A 22393-nucleotide genomic window follows, 5' to 3' on the forward strand; every position below is an offset into this window, starting at 1 on the left:
AAAAAATAATTGCAAACAGCCCTCTCTAAAAACTTCACTTGGCCAGGACTAAAATAAAACAATGACCAATGGACTCTGCTGCAATCTAGACTTCAATCAGTGCTGGATGGGGCCATTTATTCACATTTGTGTACTTTTGGGCAGATTGATGATGATGGAAGATAATGATGATGATAACAAATATTACACATGTTTTGCTTTAATTCTACGTATGTAAACCCAAACTAAAAGTGTGCATACTATTTTGTTATATCTATTTTATAAAAATTAAAAAATACCCGTTGACCTGAAGAAAATCCAGTGAGCTCCTAAATTCAGGTTCATTCTCTCTGCCTGGGAGGCACTTTTATCACTTAGCATTTTCCCTGGTTCTGTGAATTCTGTAATACTAACAAATGTCCTGTTCTATGGTGACCTGGGCTTCTCCATAGGTGCAGTCGGTTGATTAAGCATTGTCACCCTAAGGCTTCATGCACACTAGATTATAAACCGCCAGTGCTCTTGGCAGAAAAAAACACCTATTTAAAGTCAGCACTCTGGTGCACTAGTTGCTGGATGATCATCAGCCCCATTACCTTGTGCTTCTGTGTTGCTTGACTTCTGGATTCCTGTTGCTGATTCTGATTGCCCCTGGACTTGTCTTGGCTCGTCTCCTGGCTCTGACTCCAGCTTGTTACACATACTCTTCTACTGCCTGCCTCCTGTGTATGACCCTTGGCTTGCTCTACCGACTCTGCTGCTGCTTGATTGTCTCTGTATGACCTCGGCTTATCCATCTGACCTCGCTCTTACATGATCTTTGGTGTTTGACCATCGGCCTGCTTCTGACCTTGCTTCTGGCTCCTGCTCCTGATTGATCACCTACACATAACCTCTAGCCTGACTCCTACCATGCTTCCTGCCTTCTGCTTAGTTCTGCCTGCTACGTCTGGAGAACATACACCTGCTGCTGAGTTTTGCCTGCTACATCTGGAGAACATTTGCCTGCTGCCAAGATCTGCCTGCCATGCCTGGAGAACTTCAGCTCTGCAGCCATTTCCATTGATTCTGCCATTCCCAGGTGATCATCATCTCAACCCACTGGCAACCCATGCTTCTCTGGGCCAAGCACCTCCTGTTCCTACCTTCACGGGTGTTCCACACTTAGCTGCAAGAGGAGCCCTCTGAGCACTCCGGCCTCTGACTAGGTACAAGACACCCACCCATGTTCTCCTGAAGAAGTGAATGTTGTTCATGAAATGCATTGAGATGTCTTCTGAGCTTCATCGATACTTTGATGTAACATCTATACATACAGTGGGGATCGAAAGTTTGGGCACCCCAGCTAAAAATTTGTATTAATGTGCATAAAGAAGCCAAGGAAAGATGGAAAAATCTCCAAAAGGCATCAGATTACAGATTAGACATTCTTATAATATGTCAACAAAAGTTAGATTTTATTTCCATCATTTACACTTTCAAAATAACAGAAAACAAAAAAATGGCGTCTGCAAAAGTTTGGGCACCCTGCAGAGTTAATATCTTGTACTGCCCCCTTTGGCAAGTATCACAGCTTGTAAACACTTTTTGTAGCCAGCCAAGAGTCTTTCAATTCTTGTTTGAGGTATCTTTGCCCATTCTTCCTTACAAAAGTCTTCCAGTTCTTTGAGATTTCTGGGCTGTCTGTCACGCACTGCTCTTTTAAGGTCTATCCATAGATTTTCAATTATGTTGAGGTCAGGAGATTGTGAAGGCCATGGCAAAACCTTCAGTTTACGCCTCTTGATGTAATCCCCCGTGGATTTCGAGGTGTGTTTAGGATCATTATCCATTTGTAGAAGCCATCCTCTCTTTAACTTGTGCTTTTTCATGCCAATGTCAAGGGGTAAGTGGGATCACAAGGTGAACCTAAAAGCAAAGGGGAAATGTCAGCTTGAGCTGTTAAGATCTGTAAACAACTCAAAAGAAACATGTTAACAAGGAGCACTAAGCTGTACTTGCTGCTGTAAAAGGAAAAAAAACCCTTAATATTAATACACAATGTTTCATGTTTATTTGACCAATACAGAAAAGAAAAATGCCTAAAAAATGTGTTAAAGCAAAACTAAATCTGCATTGTGTTGGCTGGGATTTAACCATCACGTGTAAATATGCACAGAATATTTACACAATATCGCAGATTTGACTGCCAGGTGGATCCCTCTAACACTGTAACAGCCACTGACTGACCCAGGATGACACTCACCGGCCACTTTATTAGGTACACCTGTTCAATTGCTTGGTAACACAAATTGCTAATCAGCCAATCACATGGCAGCAACGCCTTTAGGCATCTAGACATGCTGAAGACAACTTGCTGAAGTTCAAACTGAATATCAGAATTGGGAAGAAAGGGGATTTAGGTGACTCTGAATGTAGCATGGTTGTTGGTGCCAGAAGGGCTGGTCTGAATATTTCAAAAACTGCTGATCTACTGGGCTTTTCATGCACAACCATCTCTAGAGTTTACAGAGAATGGTCTGAAAAAGAGAAAATATCCAGTGAGTTGTGTGGACAAAAATGCCTTGTTGGTGTCAGAGGTAGAGGAGAATGGGCAGACTGGTTCGAGATGATAGAAAGGCAACATTAACTCATATCAATATGGATCAAATTTTCTGAGAAATGTTTCCAACACCTTGCTGAATCTATGCCACAAAGAATTAAGGCAGTTCTGAAGGCAAAAGGGAGTCCAACCTGGGACTAGCAAGATGTACCTAATAAAGTGACCTGTGAGTGTAATTCCAGCACATAGTAATATAGTTACATAGTTAGTCTGGCTAAAAAAAAGACAAATGTCCATCTATCCATGCACAGATGAGTTTATTAAGCTCCGACACAAAGACATTCCATGAACACAATCTCTTTTACAGTGAAAGCTTACTGCCCAACAATGTTTTGTAAAAGGACATTAATTCCACTTTAAGTCCTGACCAAAATAAAGGTAATATGTACAAAACCAATATCTTAGATTGTAAGCTCTAACACTTGTTAGGGCCCTCTGCATCCTCCTGTATTCATTTGTATTGTAATTGTACTGTCTGCCCTTATGTTGTAATGTGCTGCGTAAACCGTTGGCGCTATTTAAATTCTGTATAATAATAATAATATATAGTACATTCCTTTCAACCGACCTCTGTTTTTCCTAAACTCCTCCATTAGGTGCTGAGACTCTTCCAGGATCCTCTCCTCTATACTTCTCTTCCCCATACTAAAGTTCTTCAGGGTGGCCAAAGAGAAACGACGCATCACTTTCCAGCGCTCCCCATTGCTAAATATAATTCCTACAGACAAATACACTCATTATTAGTAACAAGTAGATATAAAATACAAATTAATGCAGCTCCGTAACCGTAAATAAATATCGTTATATGTATATTTTTCAGTATATGTATTTTTAATGCAAGCATTGTAACCTGAATTTGACTTTGTATCAGCCTCTGGGAGTCTCTGTATAGCAGTGTTCCAACACGGAGGGGCAGGCACAAGACTGGGAGGCAATCTGCATGCTGGTGTGCTAACAAGAAACATGATAAAAGGAGGAGACGACAAAGACACAACCTCACCAGTCTCCTTCTATTCAACAAACAGGCTGGGGCAAAGGAGAGGACACCACTGTATTCCTTTCATAGTCTATACCTGTAAGGGCCCATTTACACCCAAACTCAGGAAGATGCAGTGCAGACGTTTTTCTGAATGGAGGTGAACTGCATTGGACAGCCCATTCAAAAGGACTGGACTTGAATTCACCTCTACTCATGAAAAAAAAAAATAGGTGAGTGAAATAAATAACAAGGGGTTGGTTTCCTTAGAATCCCCCTATTTATTATACAATTATGTACTATTTGTCTGTTCCTATAATTAATTAGTAAATATATAAGCTTTGACAATATTGAAGGATGTAATATACTGCAATATTAGCTACAATAGCAAACACAATGCTGAAAGAAGAAAGGTCTTATTTATTTATAGAGAAAGTAAAACCCTAACAGAGAAATCTAAACTAATATTACAGAGTATATAGGAATAATAGTAAAGATGATATGTTACGTAAGTTCGTCCTCAAAGTTGAGTATCTTTTAGCTGGTCCCACGTAGGAAAATAGTCACAGAGAGCGAGAGACACGGTCAATATTGTATTTAAGAGCCCTCTCAAGCTCTACCCACACACACACCCTTGACCCACCTTGTGTAGTTTTACATCCAATGAGCAAACATCCATAACTCATAAGGGGCTGTCCTCCTTATTTATTAGGAAGTGTAGGGTTACCCCAACCATCCTCCCGGAAGTAGGTCATCTCCACCAAGGGGCACTGCTGTATTGCCACCAAAGCTTGGACCCAAGGCCAATCACATCTGGCTCCTTCCTTCTGGCTAATCTGTCCTTTAATTATGAATGGCACTGGGGCATCTGGGCTGAGGCGCTCTTATCTCCATGCCCCACCGCTAGGGGGTATGTGTGAATTCCCAGAAGGAGGATTTTGGTATACAGCCTTTTGTTACACATCCTGTCGTAAATACTTACTTTTCTTGACACTCCAAGATAACATTCAATAGGCCAAATAGTTCTCTGACAACAAGGCAGTAAGAATCCATAAATGTCTGATATAGAAACATGTTGCCTTCAAACAGTGAGTCTGCGTTTTTTTGTCATGGTGAGCTACTGTGCATTAATGCACCATGGTATTGGGAATGTGTCCTAACAAAGTGATGTCATATGCTTGACTGCACATGGCAGAAGAGCTAAGTAAATCTCAGGGTTGGACATACAGATATCCAATTGCTTTGATGTATAAAACTCTAAGCTCAATATTCCTATCATCCATGGATTTAGCTGTTCTCCTGGAATCTAGGTTTAAAGACACTGAGGTGGATTCTATGCAGGCCATCAAGATTTCTATTGTTCTTACCATAGTCATTAAACAGCATTTTTACAGTGGCTGCACTCCCTCTGTTACTGAAAACATCGGCATTGTCCACTAGAGCCTCTTTCACAGTATCATAGCCATGTAGGAGGACGACTGTCCTGGTCCCCAGTTGAACAGTAAATATGTCTCCATGAACCTTGGCAAGCTACAAGAAAATTTACACAAGATTAGATCACTAATATCATGGTACTGTAGATGACCTGGTTCATTTAATACGCATGAATATTTTATGAGTGCCATTCCATCATTGTACAGCCTTATCAAGTAGATTTGTCTCTGATAAAGTTTAATGTGCAACAGCAATATTAAGACATTTTCCATGCAAACATTAAATATACTTTCAAATTACTTTGTTTGCTTTGTATACGGAGTATGCCAGAATCCAGATAATATTTGATTCAGATATATCCCTACAAGTCAAAAGTTTAACTCCAGCCAAAACTGTTAGGTAAAGGGAAAAGGTTAAAAGCTCTGTCTTTTTGTTGTTGCCTTGTCCCCACTAGGAAAATTTCCCTGCACTTCCTGTCTCAGAGTACGAACAGGTATATGCAAATCTCTCCAAATTAGGGGAAATCCCACCTCTGATGACTGTCATGGACACTTCCAAAACACACTGTCCTACTTGTTGTAACCAGTTGAACAATAAAGACTTTGTATAAGCAGGTGGATGTAAAGCATTTTATGTTACAATAAACTGTTGAATTATTTCCAGGTTAAAGTGTTACTAAACCCTGGATCCTGCATTCACTATATCTGGTTTCCCACAGTACACACAACATGGAAATGCAATTATTTTAGTAAATATAAACTGCTAAATACATTTTCTCATCAGCAGTTAGAGCAGTCTTGTGACTTCTATCAGCGTCCAGCAGAGCACTGGTAAAACTTGTAGGTAGCATGTTCATTCTCCCCTGTATGTCCTATGAGGCTGCATAACCCCTGACCCTCTGTCTGGACAGTGCTGATAGGCTCTGTGCTGATCCCAAGAAAAAAAACTCTCTAGCAATACACACTAAGCTGAGCATGTACAGTTTGCCCCCCCCCAGGCTCTGTGCTATCAGCACATGGATAGGGAACAGTAGAAGAAGGGGAGGATCAGAGAAGGCAGGCTCAAACAGCCTTCTCACACAATGTGGAGGATTAGCCCATTAGGCTCCACAATGAGTGTAACAAGCATGCTTTACTGCATATACAGACTGATTTCACTGTTGTGGGTTTGATATCACTTTAATGTATTCAGGTTAAACTTGTGTAGTGTTATTTAGGTGTACTACACTGTTTTGGTTTGTTGCCCTGCTAAAGTGATATTATTTTTATTATACAGGATTTATATAAGCGCCAACAGTTTGCTCAGCGCTTTACAATGTAAAGGGAGACAATACAGCAACAATACAGTTCTATACAAGAGGGTTAGGAGGGCCTGATCCTGGGAGCTTACAATCTAATAAGGAGGAGCTGGTGGAATAAAAGGTAATCACTGTGGGGGATGGACTCGTAGGAGGAATAGAAAAGATTTGGTTATTAGCTGAAGGCAAGATAGGCTTCCCTGAAGGGATATGTTTTCAGGGATCGCCTAAAAGTGGACAGAGTAGGTGATAGTCAGACAGATTGGGATAGAAAGTTCCAGAGGATGGGGGAGGCTCTGGAGAAGGCCTGGAGACAAGCATGAGAGGCAGAGACAAAGGAATTAGAGAGCAGGAGGTATTGGGAGGAGCGGAGAGGACGGTTTGGGTGATATTTGGAGACAAGATTGGTGATATAATTTGGGTCGGAGTTATAAATGGCTTTATATGTTATTGGTAATGTTTTGAATTGTATTTATTGGGCAGTGGGAAGCCAGTGGAGGGATTGGTAGAGAGGGATGGCAGACATGGAATGTTTGGTAAGGTGGATGAGTCTGGCAGCAGCATTCATGATAGACTGAAGAGGGGATAGCCTACGATTAGGTAGGCCAATGAGGACAGAGTTGCAATAGTAAAGGTGAGAGGTAACAAGGGAGTGAATAAATGGCTTAGTGGTTTCAATGGTTAAAAGGGGGCGTATTTTGGAGATCTTACGGAGGTGAAGTCTACAAGATTTGGACAATGATTGGATTTGGAACTGAAAGGACAGATTATACCTAGTACTATTATTGATCTTGATGGAGAAGTCAGGGGAGGGGGCACGGGCTGGAGGGAATATTAAGAGCTAAATTTTAGAAAGATTGAGTTTGAGGAAGTGGTGTGACATCCATGCTGATATGTCAGTTAGTAAGTCAGTAATGCAAGAGGAGACTGAAGAAGTGAGGTCAGGAGTAAAGAGATAGATTTGTGTGTCATCAGCATAGAGATGGAACTTGAAGCCATGGGAGTTTTTCAAGTGACCAAGGAAGGAGGTGTAGATAGAGAAGATAAGGGGTCCAAGGACAGAACCTACAGCAAGAGGAAATGGAGAGGAGGAGACAGAGTTATAGGTAACACTGAACCAAGAGAACTGAAAGAGCAGAGTCTCGGAGGCCAGGTTTTTTTGAGGAGGAGGGAATGGTCAACAGTATCAAGAGCCACAGAGAGGTCTAGTAGTAAGAGTATGGAGTAATGGCCATTGGTTTTAGCAGTTAGCAAATAATTAGTTTGTTTTAGTAGGGCAGTTTCAGTGGAGTATAGTAAGCGAAAGATCCATTATCTCCTGTGCTCAAAGACTCAGATCAAACGGGCATCAGTAACAAACAGCGTGTTCATCCGCTGGTGATCAGAGGTTGTGCAGCTCTATCATGAAGCTGGGGAAGCTTGTTAAAACTGTAGAAGAGGATGAAAGAAAGAGCGCACAAACCTTGCACATTACCTCAATAAATAGTGACTAATTTTATTTAATTTAGGAAATATACTCACAAAGGTGACGGTAAAACAGGCATAAGTTAACCATAATCCACACAGGGTTACAGGTAAATCCAAAGGGGGGGGGATAAAAGCTAACGTGTTTCGAAGGGTGCTCCCTTCTTCATCAGAGCTGGGTTGAGCAGATAGAAACTTCAGTATGGCAGAGTTCCATGGCAAGGAGACATTCAGCCACTGAGTGTCAGTATTACAGCAGTTCAGCCTGAAACTGCTATCTTACACCCTGGGCCCATCCTTCCAACATATTTTACCCCGCTGGGCTTGGTGATAGAGACCTCTACGGTGTGTTGTCCAGCAATAAAGCTGTCAATTTCTGTGAGGTCATTGAAATGTGACCCCTTTCTTCGTAGTGGCATATACTGTATGTCAGCTCTTCTGCCTGATTTTCAGAAAACTCATACTTTATGGTTTACAAGGGTACAACAAATAACAGCTAAAATGCCCATTACCACATGCCAAATTATTCATTTTAAAAACACACTGCACTGAAGGAGCAGCGATGTCACCCTATGGCAGGAAGGATGTAAGAAACATCTCCTCATCTCCATAACATGGAGGAAGTTCTGTAGTTCACATAATTAAACTCATCAGGAAGACAATACTGCCTTAGATAACATTGTAGAGAGCTCAAGATACAGGACAACACCATGATTTCTGGAAGAACTGACAGGGTTTTTTTTGCACATATTGAGCAGATATAACAAAATGCATCCAAGTATAACAGACCAAATGGGAGCAAATAAGAGAAGATCATTGTAGGGGTTCATAAATATTTTAATGTTCTTAAACCTAAAGCTCAGTTGCAACTCAAACTTTTTTTTTTTAATTTGGTTTTGTACAAAGTGGGGAAGGGTTAGAACTTATGTCAGGTTTTTGTTGATGTCTGTGTTCCCAGTGGGGTGTTTTACCCTCTCTTCCAGTCCTGATGACCGCTTGCCACAAGGACAGAAAGTGATGGGAATAGAAACAGCAATGCAATCACATCCATTTAATAGATTATGGAAAGATTAGAGCCTCCATAAAGATTTTAGGTTTTTTTCTCTATTTCTTTTTGTCCAGATGACATCCCAAGCCTTTCTTTTTCTGTTGTCATTTTGACAGCAAGTGAAAGGAAATCTCCTCAATAAGGAAAATGCAAAATACAAGCTTGGGCTTTGAGGTTGTGACTTTTATCCACTCTGCATTATCAAATAAAGGTGGAGTTGGATTTAGGGATCCATGCATACTGGGCATAAAAATACTACTTATACAGGCTTTTGGCATGTTTTCTTCAGCTTGTAAAAGCAATTCTTTGTGCGCCTATGTGTCCATGCACATTAAGGGGTTTACAGGCATATTTGCAGGCTAGTGTTTTTAGGTAATAAAAAACCCCCATCAGAATCATATTTTTGAGAGGAGCTATTGGGCAGAAAAAACACTGGATGCACATAAACACTCAATAGCACATAAACACGGTGTTTAGGAGCGCTCAACATTTTCAAGTGTACATTGATTATGGTGAAAAATTATGAGAGGGGAACATTTTGGAAATAAATATTTATAAGCTAATGCCCATAAATGCTCATACAGATCACAAAAAAACACAGATAATAAGCATCCAATGTGTAATGGAGTCCTTCATTAACCCCTTCCCACCAAGCCCTGGGTTTCCTTTGGTAGAGTCTTTATGCCTGGGGGGTGGGAAGTATCGGCCAAACACATGACCATTGCAACTGGCTGTCATAGTGGTCTCATAATCTGGATCTGGTTCTGTCAGTTACTGATCAATACTAAAGACCAAGCACTGCCTTTGACAGCTCAGTCACTCTGCTGGGAGTGTACTCTCAGCAAAGAAACCTCTACCACCCATGAATGCACATATGTGGTGTGTTACCATTAAAGCCCATCCTGTTTGCCATGGCACATATGAATTATGTGGTTGGCAAGAGGTTTCTCAGTTATACCAGAAAAGGATACATTATAGCCTATAACTCTCCCTTGTTATAGGTACCAAACCGTGCTCACCTTTAGAAGTGACTTTGGCAGCTCTTTCATGTTCACCTGTAGAATGTTTCTAACGAAAGGAAGAGGAGTTGGTCCAGGAGGCATATTCTTCCTCTTATTGCTGCTAATCCACATCATGAGGAATATGAGAGCTGTAACACTGACTGCCAAGAGCAGAGTGCTTGCTCCTCCAAGCTCCATTGTAGCCGTGAAGGGTTCTCAGGGTCACTATAATGCAGAGACAACATGACACTAGATGTAAAATTTACTCCTTAGCATATGTGTACTATACCAGCCTTACACAACCCTTCCTCAACAAACGAATCCTTGAATGAATTTTCAAGCCTCAGGAAACCCCTGCTAAATTATTACATCTACAGCTCATGGTACATCAGAATGTTGTGTAAGTTGTAGATATATTAATACTTAAAAGAATATAGAATGTGGCATACATAGTATACCCTCTCACAACTCTCTCAATAATATAAAATTGTTTTAATTAATAATCATGAAAAAATAATAGCTAAACAAAAAAAACATAGACAGTGAAAATGCAGTGTCTCTTAAATTGGGCTGATCCCACCTGAGCTATCCTGCCAGGAAGCTGTCACTGCGAACAGCCAATCATAACCAGCAGAGACATTCCCCGCAGCTGCCATATACAATGGGCACTCCACAGCAGGCTTGGACTGGACATAGGGCACGCCAGGCATTTTTTGGGACAAGGGGTGGGCACAGAGAACACGTGCCCAGGGTGCAGCTTGTGTAATGTGGATGGAGGGGTGCAGGTAGCATTGCTAGCACTGGGCATTCAGTCGCTGCCCTGCTTCAATCACTGGCACCTGCATCATCCCTTACTGCCTGTCATCATAGTCAAACAGAGCCAGGGAAGCTTCGCCTAGGCACCTCCTTGGCTCTGATGTGCCCTATGTAGGAAGACGAGGAGGAACCTGGAAGGATGAACATTTCCTGCCCCGATATTGAGCCATCATGTATACACAGTCTGAGAGCTGTGTATGGAAGAAATGGCAGTGGACTTTGATAGATGAAAGAAGAGTAAAGGAGAGAAGGTATGGAGGGACGTGGAGGAGAACAATTATAGAGAGGTAGAGTAGAGTAGGTATTGATTGAAAAGAACAATAGTGACTAGAGAGTGAAATGGTGGTAGAAGGGAAGGAGAATGATTCAAAGATGAGCGTTGCAATGATGAAGGTAAAGGAGAATGTTTAGGGTACAGAGCATGCAAAAGTAATGCCTTTACATGCACATGAACTTTAATGGCATCCCAGTCTTAGTCTATAGGGTTCAATATTGAGTTGGCCCGCCCTTTGCAGCTATAACAGCTTCAACTCTTCTGGGATGGCTGTCTACAAGGTTTAGGAGTGTGTCTATGGGAATGTTTGACCATTCTTCCAGAAGCGCATTTGTGAGCTTAGGCATTGATGTCGGATGAGAACGCCTGGCTTGCAGTCTCCACTTTAATTCATCCCAAAGGTGTTCTATCAGGTTGAGGTCAGGACTCATGTCGTTATCGACCTTGCTTTGTGCACTAGTGTGCAATCATGTTGGAACAGGAAGGGGCCATCCCCAAACTGTTCCCACAAAGTTAGGAGAATAAAATTGGCCAAAATGTCTTGGTATGCTGATGCCTTAAGAGTTCCCTTCACTGGAAGTTTGGAGGTCTTTAGCTACTGACTCTGCAGACATTTTGCGACGTCTGTGCACTGTGTGCTTCAACATGCGCTGACCCCACTCTGTCATTTTACGTGGCCTACCACTTCATGGCTGAGTTGCTGTTGTTCCCAGTTGTTTCCACTTTGTTATACCACTAACAGTTGATTGTGGAATATTTAGTAGCCAGGAAATGTCACGGATGGACTTATTGCACAGGTGGTTACGTATCACTGTACCACGCTTGAATTCACCGAGCTCCTGAGAGCGACCTATTCTTTCACAAATTTTTGCAGAAGCAGTCTGCATGCCTAGGTGCTTGATTTTATACACCTGTGGTAATGGAGGTGATTGGAACACCTGAATCCAATGATTTTAAGGGGTGTCCCAATACTTTTGGCAATATAGTGTATATACAGTGTATATACAGTGTATATATATACAGTATATATATATATATATATATTTACAGCTTCCTGGTAGGATAGCTCACGTGGGTTCGGACTCATGTTTGTACACTCCTGAGCTCATTCCTGGTGGCTATCAATTCCCTTTACAGACATAATTGATGTCAGTGGTTACTGTGAGACAGCTATTGTTTTTTGGTGACAGAATACCTTGCAGCCTTGATGGAACCCTGGTTGAGAAAGGTTGTAGTATACTATACTGTACAATGCTATAATATACTACAGTAGTTGTCTATGAAGCCCCAAATTCTTGCAGGTGATATAACAGCCCATTTGTATTGGCAACATGCCTCCAGCTTATGCAGTGTTTGTTCATCTTGCATGAACTGCACATTTGAGATCTCTCCAGAGTGTCTCAATGATATTAAGGTCAGGAGACTGTGATGGCCATTCTGGAAGGTTCACCTTTTTCTGATGTAACAACTGTGAAGGTCAGCTTGGCCTGATGCTTAATGTAATTTTCCCCCTGGAAAGTTCAAGAGCATCCCATTCGTAGCTTTTGTACAGAAGAATGCAAATTGTCTGATAACATGCTAAATTGATCTTGCCATATTTTTTTAACAAGATTCCCCCTGTCTTTAGAGCTCACACACCCACAAAACATCAGTGGTCCACAACCATGATTCACAGTGGGGATGGCATTTTTGTCAGTTGCCTTGTCGACCCCTCTCTAAACATAGTGCTTATGGTTGTGACCATAAAGCTCTATTTTGGTATCGTCACTCCTTATTACACTGTACCAGAAGCTGTGCGCCATGTCAAGATGCTGTCAGGCGTATTGTAACTGTGATTTTTTGTGGCATTGCCGCTTTAAAGGCTTCAACTTGAACATGCAGCTCATATTTCTTCAAGTATTGTGCTACTTAAAACAACTATGCCGTCTTTTTCCAGAGAAGCCTTTATTTCTCCTGGGGCCACCTGTGGGTTTTTCTTTGTATCCTGAACAATTCTGGCAGTTGTGGCTGCAATCTTCCTTGGTTTACCTGATCTTGACTTGGTATCAAGAAACCCCCGAATTTTCCACTTAATAATAAATGATTTGACAGTACTGACTGGCATATTCATGGCTTTGGATATCTTTTATAACCTTTTTATTCTTTATCAAGTTCCATTACTTTGTTACCCAGGTCTTTTGACAGTTTTTTGCTGCTTCCCATGGCTCAGTATCTAGCCTGCTCAGTACATCCATTTGAGAGCTTACAAACCCATTTACTATTTATACACAGACACTAACTTTAATTTAAAGAGAAATTGACCATTAATTTCCATTTTAACCTGTGTGTGTGTCACCTTGTGTGTCTGTAACACGATAAAATATTCCAGGGTATGCAAACTGTTGATCATGGCCATTTGGGTGATTTCTGTTATCATTATGATTTAAAATGGAGCCAAGCAACTATGTGATAATAAATTGCTTTATATGATATAAAAATGCAGCGCTATATATAGGGTTTGTACTGATAAGAATAAAAAACACAAATAAAAATCATCAATAGTATATCTGGCGTTAATCAAACGACAGTAATAAACAGAGTCTATAGCAGTGACACTATAAGGTGCATATAGTGACTGATATCTGCAAGTTGTCACATCCCACGACGTGATGGTATAACGTTATTAGCGATTCCTGTGCTCATAAGTGGATATATAGTATGCACTAACCAGATAGCGCACACATCTGCGCATTTGAGTTATCAGACCACTCCTGGTACTCTGGAACTGGAAGGGAAAGATTCTGGAGATCATCTGGCAAACCAGCAGCCCAGCAGGTGATCAGCATATCATCTATTCCAACTGTGGTAACTCATCCATCCAGCAGAGGGTCATCATCCATGTATCATGAATCCTCAGATGTCCAGTTAGGAATCCCACCAGCTTAGGCATAGAGTGTCAAAGTAGGAATCCACCTTGAAGGGGGGGGGGCTCGTGGTGCAGCGAGCCCAAAACAGAAACTTCGATAGTGTAGTATTTTAGATTTTTTATTGATATTTGTCAAAGCAGATATACACTCACATGTAAGGGGATATAACAGAATCAAAGATGGCCACCGGCCTCCGCGTGGCTCGAACGGCGTGACGTCACCGGCCAGGCTCCACTCTGACGCGTTTGGTGCTTACGGTCACACCGTGCGGAAAATACTGCCGATAACCGGCAATTGCCAGAAAAGTGATTGGCACTGATCATCAGGGCACTGATGATAACTGTCCTGATTATCAGTGTCAGCAATGCTGCCCACTTGTACCCATCAGTGCCACCCACCTGTGCCCTGCAGTGCTGCCCAGCAGTGCCCTTTGCTTTATATGGTTACTATGTGTAAATAAAAGACAGTTTTTTGGCATGATCAGTCATAGTTTCAATATCAATGCCCAAATTTCACAATTTATGCCAGGATATGCAAACTTTTGAGCACAACTATTTATCAGTGATAGGGCAGTAGCATTTTTATTAGACCAACAGATAAGAAGCAGTCCGTGAGATCTCATCGAAACCTCATATGATCACAGCTAGCCAGAGAGGGATTCCTATTGTATGATATGTATATAATAGAAAGTTTATACCTTGTAAACTTATGCTTAGCCAATTCCAACTCTTCTGTGCCTTAAAAGTAGGCTTTAAAAGATTTTCTTGATTGCCAAACTATGCCCCTTAGCTTTTTACCTAGGTTTCCTACACAACATCTCTAAAAATCAATAAACCCCATTCTATCCTTTATTATGAAACTTTGGGCATCAATTATATTATCTGCAGGCCTTACTTCTCCATTTCTTCCTCTAGAGAAATTTCTTCAATTTCCATTTTTCCCCCTTTATCAGAAAGTTCTACACAGTTTTGTTAGTGCTCACACCATGGTTTTCACACTATATATATTCTCTTACTTCTATAGGAGTTGTCTATTACCAACAGCTTTGCACCACTCATGACATTCCAGTGGTATAGCATTTCTGATATGTGCAGCTTAGACACTGTGTGCATTCGTTTCTACATCCCCATTCCCCTGCTTTTATCCTCACACCAGTTGAAAGTAAATGTTGCTCTGAACCCATATGCTTCAGGTCTAATCTCTCTGATTGACTCCTCTATAGTTTCAGCCAAATGGGTGTCCACCAGGTCATATCAAATCCAATGGGAAACTGATCTCAATATACCTTTGGACCGGAGGACTAGCAAATGATAAAGCAAGCTGTAGCTAAATTCTCTAGAAACATGTTAATTCCTGAGTATTCATATACATTTTTATATAAATGGTATTATACCCCAGCCTGACTGGCTCATTTTATACCTACAGTACACCTATTCCTCCATTTGCTTTTTAGGCTGTCGTCAAGAAGGCACTATGGTTCAAATTTGGTGGACATTTCCAGTTGAGAACAGACATTAGACATGGGTTTACAATCTTATTCGGCCTTTTCTGCATATGAACATCTGCAATAACCCTTATAAAGCATTATTGTACAAACTGATCCCTGATATTTTCCACTTGGAGTGAAAGTTAATTGTCCACACTTATGGCCAATAAACTAAGGATAGCGTAACTACCGATAACCCCTATTCTCACTTTTAAGGAGGTGAAACAAAAATTAAAGTGTAACTAAAGGCAAAACTCATTTTAGTTTTGGATAGGGTAGAGAACAGTTAGAACATCTGTCAGTTTTTATTGCTGTCTGAGTCCCTGTTAGGGAGATTCACTTTTTCTATTTGTCCTGTTTACCATTATCAAAGTGAAAGTAAAAGAAAATCCCAAATTTTGGGTTGACCTCAGAACACTAATAGAAGGGAACTCTTCTCATAGGGACACTAATTTTGGTGAAAATGAAGAAAAATCTCCCCAATGGGACACAGATAGCAAATATGAAACTGACTGAGTTATAACCCTCCCTAAACTCCATCCGAATGGAAAAAGAAGGTTTTGCCTTTAGTCAATGATACTTTAAAGGATAGTATAATCAATGAAAACCTCCCAGCCATCCTAACTGACACTCCAAATTCCTTCACATATGGCAATCCTGGATATCTTATCCCCAACCCCTGCGATTTTGATCATTCGCTTTTGTCCATGTAGCTATGAAGGAATGTTGACCCCCTGAGGTTCCTTTTCTCTCTTCCCTTTTATTTCTTTTCTCTTTTCTTTATATTATGTACCCTTTTCTTATCTGTTCTATCCTAATTCCTTCCCTTTTTTTACCTCTTTCTTTTTCTCTTCAGGTCCACTTTACTCTCTTTCTTTGACTTCTAGCTTCATCCTGTTGTATGTAATACGTAACTTGGCTTTTTGCTGTTCATTAACATGACTGTGCAAGAAATGTCCCTATTGTCTAACTGGATTGCAAATTAATGACTACAGGGAACTTTGTTCTTCTTTTCAATGGTCGCTAAATTGTGACTCTTATCATTGCATTATGTCGCTGTATACTTGCTGATCGCCTACACATGTATGCATCTACCCTTGTATTTCTGTCAACACAGTTGTTTTTATGCTACTGTTAAGAAAATATTTGTAAAAGAAAATCTACTAGTGTATGGCCTATAAGCAGGTGTTTCCAAAGGGTTAAATGTTTTCTGCTATGCTATCTGGGTCAACTGTGTTGTTTGTACAATTTTTACAATGTAGATATGTGTGTTCTGTGTCATTAGGTTGACCTACTATACTTTTGGATCTGAGAAGAAGGGGTTAACCCTGCTGGTTCAGACAGATAAAGAAAGATATTTCAAGGATATTTGTCAGAAAATAGAGGCTAAGTACATAAAAGGAAAAACCAGACTAGCTTTTCAGGACATTAAGAGATTGCGGCAGAAATTCCAAACTTGATTGGGGATGCTTAAAGATTCTAATAGACTGATACTGAATGATCCAGAGAACATTAAAAAGAGATGGGAAGAATATACAAGAACATTTTATAAAAAAGCAGTGTGGATAACATTCTAGACAGTGAATCAGACAGTAACTCCAAACACGAACCAGATATTCAAAAAGGAAGAAGTCATAGCAGCAATTAAAGCTTTTTTGAACAATAAGTCACTAGGTGTTAATAGTGTTCCAATTTAATTTTTCATAGACTGGAAAGCTGCTATTATGGCTCTTACTCAGCTATGTCAATGGATCTGGAAGGAAAAAACATGGCCAAATGATGGGGGAAGTTCATTCCTATATTGAAAAAAAGAGATGCAAAAGATTGTAACAACTACAGAACAATTCCATCAATTCCATATGTCAGCAAAGTATTACTGAAAATAATACAAAGAAGAATATAATTAGAGATGAGCGAATTATTCAAAAATTCGATTCGGCTGATTCGCCGAATTTCAGGAAGAAATTCGATTCGATGCGAATTTATTCGCTACAAAGTTAACTTATAAAAAGGGTTTCTAGGCTTCAGAGAGCCTTTAAATTAGTGCAGAACACTGTACCTTTAATTTAAATGCCCTTGGAGATGAGGAAGGAGAAGGAGAAGGAGAAGGATGAGAAGAAGGAGAAGGATGAGAAGAAGGAGAAGGAGAAGGATGAGAAGAAGGAGAAGGAGAAGGATGAGAAGAAGGAGAAGGAGAAGGAGAAGGATGAGAAGAAGGAGAAGGAGAAGGATGACAAGATGGAGAAGGAGAAGGATGAGAAGAAGGAGAAGGAGAAGGATGAGAAGAAGGAGAAGGATGAGAAGAAGGAGAAGGATGAGAAGAAGGAGAAGGATGAGAAGAAGGAGAAGGATGAGAAGAAAGATGAGAAGAAGGATGAGAAGAAGGAGAAGGATGAGAAGAAGGATGAGAAGAAGGAGAAGGATGAGAAGAAGGATGAGAAGAAGGAGAAGGATGAGAAGAAGGATGAGAAGAAGGAGAAGGATGAGAAGAAGGAGAAGGAGAAGGATGAGAAGAAGGAGAAGGAGAAGGATGAGAAGATGGAGAAGGAGAAGGATGAGAAGAAGGAGAAGGAGAAGGATGAGAAGAAGGAGAAGGAGAAGGATGAGAAGAAGGAGAAGGATGAGAAGAAGGAGAAGGATGAGAAGAAGGAGAAGGATGAGAAGAAGGAGAAGGATGAGAAGAAGGATGAGAAGAAGGAGAAGGATGAGAAGAAGGATGAGAAGAAGGAGAAGGATGAGAAGAAGGATGAGAAGAAGGAGAAGGATGAGAAGAAGGATGAGAAGAAGAAGAAGGATGAGAAGAAGGAGAAGGATGAGAAGAAGGAGAAGGATGAGAAGAAGAAGAAGGATGAGAAGAAGAAGAAGGATGAGAAGAAGGAGAATTCCAAGCCGGCAAAAAGTGTATCTGCAGAGCTCCGCTATTTCTTAGCGGAGCTCTGCAGATACACCTTTTGCCGGCTTGGAATTCTTCTTATTTTCATCCTACTTCTTCTTCTTCTTCTTCTTCTTCATCCTCATCCTCATCCTCTTCTTCTTCTTCTGAGGATGAGGATGAAGAAGAAGAAGAAGTAGGATGAAAATAAGAAGAATTCCAAGCCGGCAAAAAGTGTATCTGCAGAGCTCCGCTAAGTGTATCTGCAGAGCTCCGCTATTTCTGACAGTTCTGTGACATTCCCTCCATACAGCGGTTGAAACATTGTATCTATTTGTTTCCATAATGGAGACAAATAGATACAATGTTTCAACCGCTGTATGGAGTGAATGTCACAGAACTGTCAGAAATAGCCTATTTCTGACAGTTCTCTGACATTCACTCCATACAGCGGTTGAAACATTGTATCTATTTGTTTCCATAAATGGAAACAAATAGATACAATGTTTCAACCGCTGTATGGAGTGAATGTCAGAGAAGTGTCAGAAATAGCGGAGCTCTGCAGATACACTTAGCGGAGCTCTGCAGATAGATACAGCGGTTGAAACATTGTATCTATTTGTTTCCATTTATGGAAACAAATAGATACAATGTTTCAACCGCTGTATGGAGTGAATGTCAGAGAACTGTCAGAAATAGCGGAGCTCTGCAGATACACTTAGCGGAGCTCTGCAGATACACTTTTTGCCGGCTTGGAATTCTTCTTATTTTCATCCTACTTCTTCTTCTTCTTCTTCATCCTCATCCTCAGAAGAAGAAGAAGAGGATGAGGATGAGGATGATGAAGAAGAAGAAGTAGGATGAAAATAAGAAGAATTCCAAGCCGGGAAAAAGTGTATCTGTCAGAAATAGAGGAGCTCTGCAGATACACTTTTTGCCGGCTTGGAATTTTTCTTATTTTCATCCTACTTCTTCTTCTTCTTCTTCTTCTTCGTCCTCATCCTCATCCTCTTCTTCTTCTTCTGAGGATGAGGAAGAAGAAGAAGAAGAAGAAGTAGGATGAAAATAAGAAGAATTCCAAGCCGGCAAAAAGTGTATCTGCAGAGCTCCGCTAAGTGTATCTGCAGAGCTCCGCTATTTCTGACAGTTCTCTGACATTCACATTTACAGCGGTTGAAACATTGTATCTATTTGTTTCCATTTATGGAAACAAATAGATACAATGTTTCAACCGCTGTATGGAGTGAATGTCAGAGAACTGTCAGAAATAGCGGAGCTCTGCAGATACACTTAGCGGAGCTCTGCAGATACACTTTTTGCCGGCTTGGAATTCTTCTTATTTTCATCCTACTTCTTCTTCTTCTTCATCCTCATCCTCATCCTCTTATTCTTCTTCTGAGGATGAGGATGAGGATGAAGAAGAAGAAGAAGTAGGATGAAAATAAGAAGAATTCCAAGCCGGCAAAAAGTGTATCTGCAGAGCTCCGCTAAGTGTTTCTGCAGAGCTCCGCTATTTCTGACAGTTCTCTGACATTCACATTTACAGCGGTTGAAACATTGTATCTATTTGTTTCCATTTATGGAAACAAATAGATACAATGTTTCAACCGCTGTAAATGTGAATGTCAGAGAACTGTCAGAAATAGAGGAGCTATGCAGATACACTTTTTGCCGGCTTGGAATTCTTCTTATTTTCATCCTACTTCTTCTTCTTCTTCTTCTTCTTCTTCTTCTTCATCCTCATCCTCATCCTCAGAAGAAGAAGAAGAATGAAAAGAAGAAGAAGAAGAATGAAAAGAAGAATGAAAAGAAGAAGAAGAATGAAAAGAAGAAGAAGAAGAATGAAAAGAAGAATGAGAAGAATGAAAAGATTCTTCTTCTTCTTCTTTTCATTCTTCTTTTCATTCTTCTTCTTTCCATTCTTCTTCTTCTTCTTTTCATTCCTCTTTTCATTCTTCTCATTCTTCTTTTCATTCTTCTCATTCTTCTTCTCATTCTTCTTTTCATTCTTCTTCTCATTCTTCTTTTCATTCTTCTTCTTCTTTTCATTCTTCTTTTCATTCTTCTCATTCTTCTTTTCATTTTTCTTTTCATTCTTCTTCTCATTCTTCTTCTTTTCATTCTTCTTTTCATTCTTCTTCTCATTCTTCTTTTCATGAAGAAGAAAAGAAGAATGAGAAGAATGAAAAGAAGAATTAAAATAAAGAAGAAGAAGAATGAAAAGAAGAATGAAAAGAAGAATGAAAAGAAGAAGAAGAAGAATGAAAAGAAGAAGAAGAAGAATGAAAAGAAGAATGAAAAGAAGAAGAAGAATGAAAAGAAGAAGAATGAAAAGAAGAATGAAAAGAAGAAGAAGAATGAAAAGAAGAAGAAGAAGAATGAAAAGAAGAATGAAAAGAAGAATGAGAAGAATGAAAAGATTCTTCTTCTTTTCATTCTTCTTTTCATTCTTCCTCTTCTTTTCATTCTTCTTCTTTTCATTCTTCTTCATGAAGAAGAAAAGAAGAATGAGAAGAATGAAAAGAAGAATGAAAAGAAGAAGAAGAATGAAAAGAAGAATGAGAAGAAGAATGAAAAGAAGAATGAAAAGAAGAATGAGAAGAATGAAAAGAAGAATGAAAAGAAGAAGTATTCCAGTACAGCAAAAAGTGTATCTGCAGAGAGCTCCGCTATTTCTGACAGTTCTCCGTCAGTTCCTTCACATTTACAGCGGTTGAAACATTGTATCTTTTTCCGAATAAAAACATCTGTATCCTAAATGGAAACAAATAGATACAATGTTTCAACCGCTGTACATGTGAAGGAACTGTCAGAGAACTGTCAGAAATAGCGGAGCTCTCTGCAGGGACACTTTTGCCGGCTGATCGAGAAAAATCCGATTTGCGCACCCGAAGTAGGCTAATATTCGGATTCGCCGCGAATCGAATTTTTCCTGAAATTCAAAACGAATTCCACTTCGCCTGGTTCGATTCGCTCATCTCTAATTAGAATGATTAGCTTACATTGTTGGCACTCCTACTCTCAGCATCTAAAGCTGAATACACAGTTGGATTACATAGACTAAAACTTAATTTTGAGCTCTTAACACATCTAGGTATCTATTGTCACCACAGTGCTCTGTGCTGCATCCTTACTGTACCCTAGATCTTACCAATATCAGCCAGTACCAATATGATATAGCCTAAATACAATTTCTTGCATAATTATACCTTTTCTTCTACTCCAGGAACCCTCATTTGAGCCACTCACTGGAGCAAGGAGAAGTGGTTGTAATGAGATGTAAATGACACTTACCCATGTGCTTCCATTCCTCTAACTATCCAGTTTCAAATTTCGATCTTTGCATTTTCACATCCCATCAAGCTGCAAAATACTTGTGCTCCAGAAATTAGCATCCTATACCAGGGGCGGACTGACAACTCATGGGGCCCCCGGGCAATAGGGGATCATGGGGCCCTTCTGTCCTTGCCCAAACTCAAAAAAGCCTATGAAAAAGGTACCAGGGGCATCTCATGGGGCCCCCTACTGACCCCGGGCCCTCGGGCAGTGCCCGAGTTTCCAAATGGTCAGTCCGCCCCTGTCCTATACATGTCAATGGGTAACACCTAAACAGGTTTTGGACAAGAGGTCCTGGAAATGTACTGGGACTTTAAACTGGGAAAACAGTAAAACTGGCCATGAAGGTCATTGCTATTTGCATACATAATATATGCTGAAGTTAAAATAAAAAGTTATCCTTTGAATAATTCCTAAGCCTATACAGCTTTACGTGTTTTAGTAGTAATTCTTGATGTGTTTCTTTCCTAGGAAAACGTGTGTGTTTAGGGGAGGGTCTGGCTCGAATGGAACTCTTCCTCTTTTTTACAACCATTCTGCAAATGTTTACTCTGAAACCCACTGTGGACAGAAAGGACATAGACATTACACCAGAGCCCAACAGCAATGCTTCCAGACCTCATGACTATGAGATGTTGGTTGTGCCTCGCTGAGAAACCATTGTATACTCTGGTGTTATTGGATATCTTGTTCATGTTTCAAGTGCAGCTCTCACTTTACAGTTTGTAAATAATAATTCAAAAACTTGTGGACATTCATTGTATTCGCTTAACCTCCCTGGCGGTATTACTGAGTGTAGCTCGGGGTAAAGTTTCAGTACCACAAGCGGTATCCCCGAGCTACACTCGGGCTTACCATGCGGTGCTGCTCAGGGATTCCCTACAGCACTTACCTTGTCCTTC

This window comes from Staurois parvus, unplaced genomic scaffold, assembly GCF_062004578.1.
Source record: "Staurois parvus isolate SC_StPar_1 unplaced genomic scaffold, SC_StPar_1.0 ptg000746l, whole genome shotgun sequence".
Classification (NCBI taxonomy): domain Eukaryota; kingdom Metazoa; phylum Chordata; class Amphibia; order Anura; family Ranidae; genus Staurois; species Staurois parvus.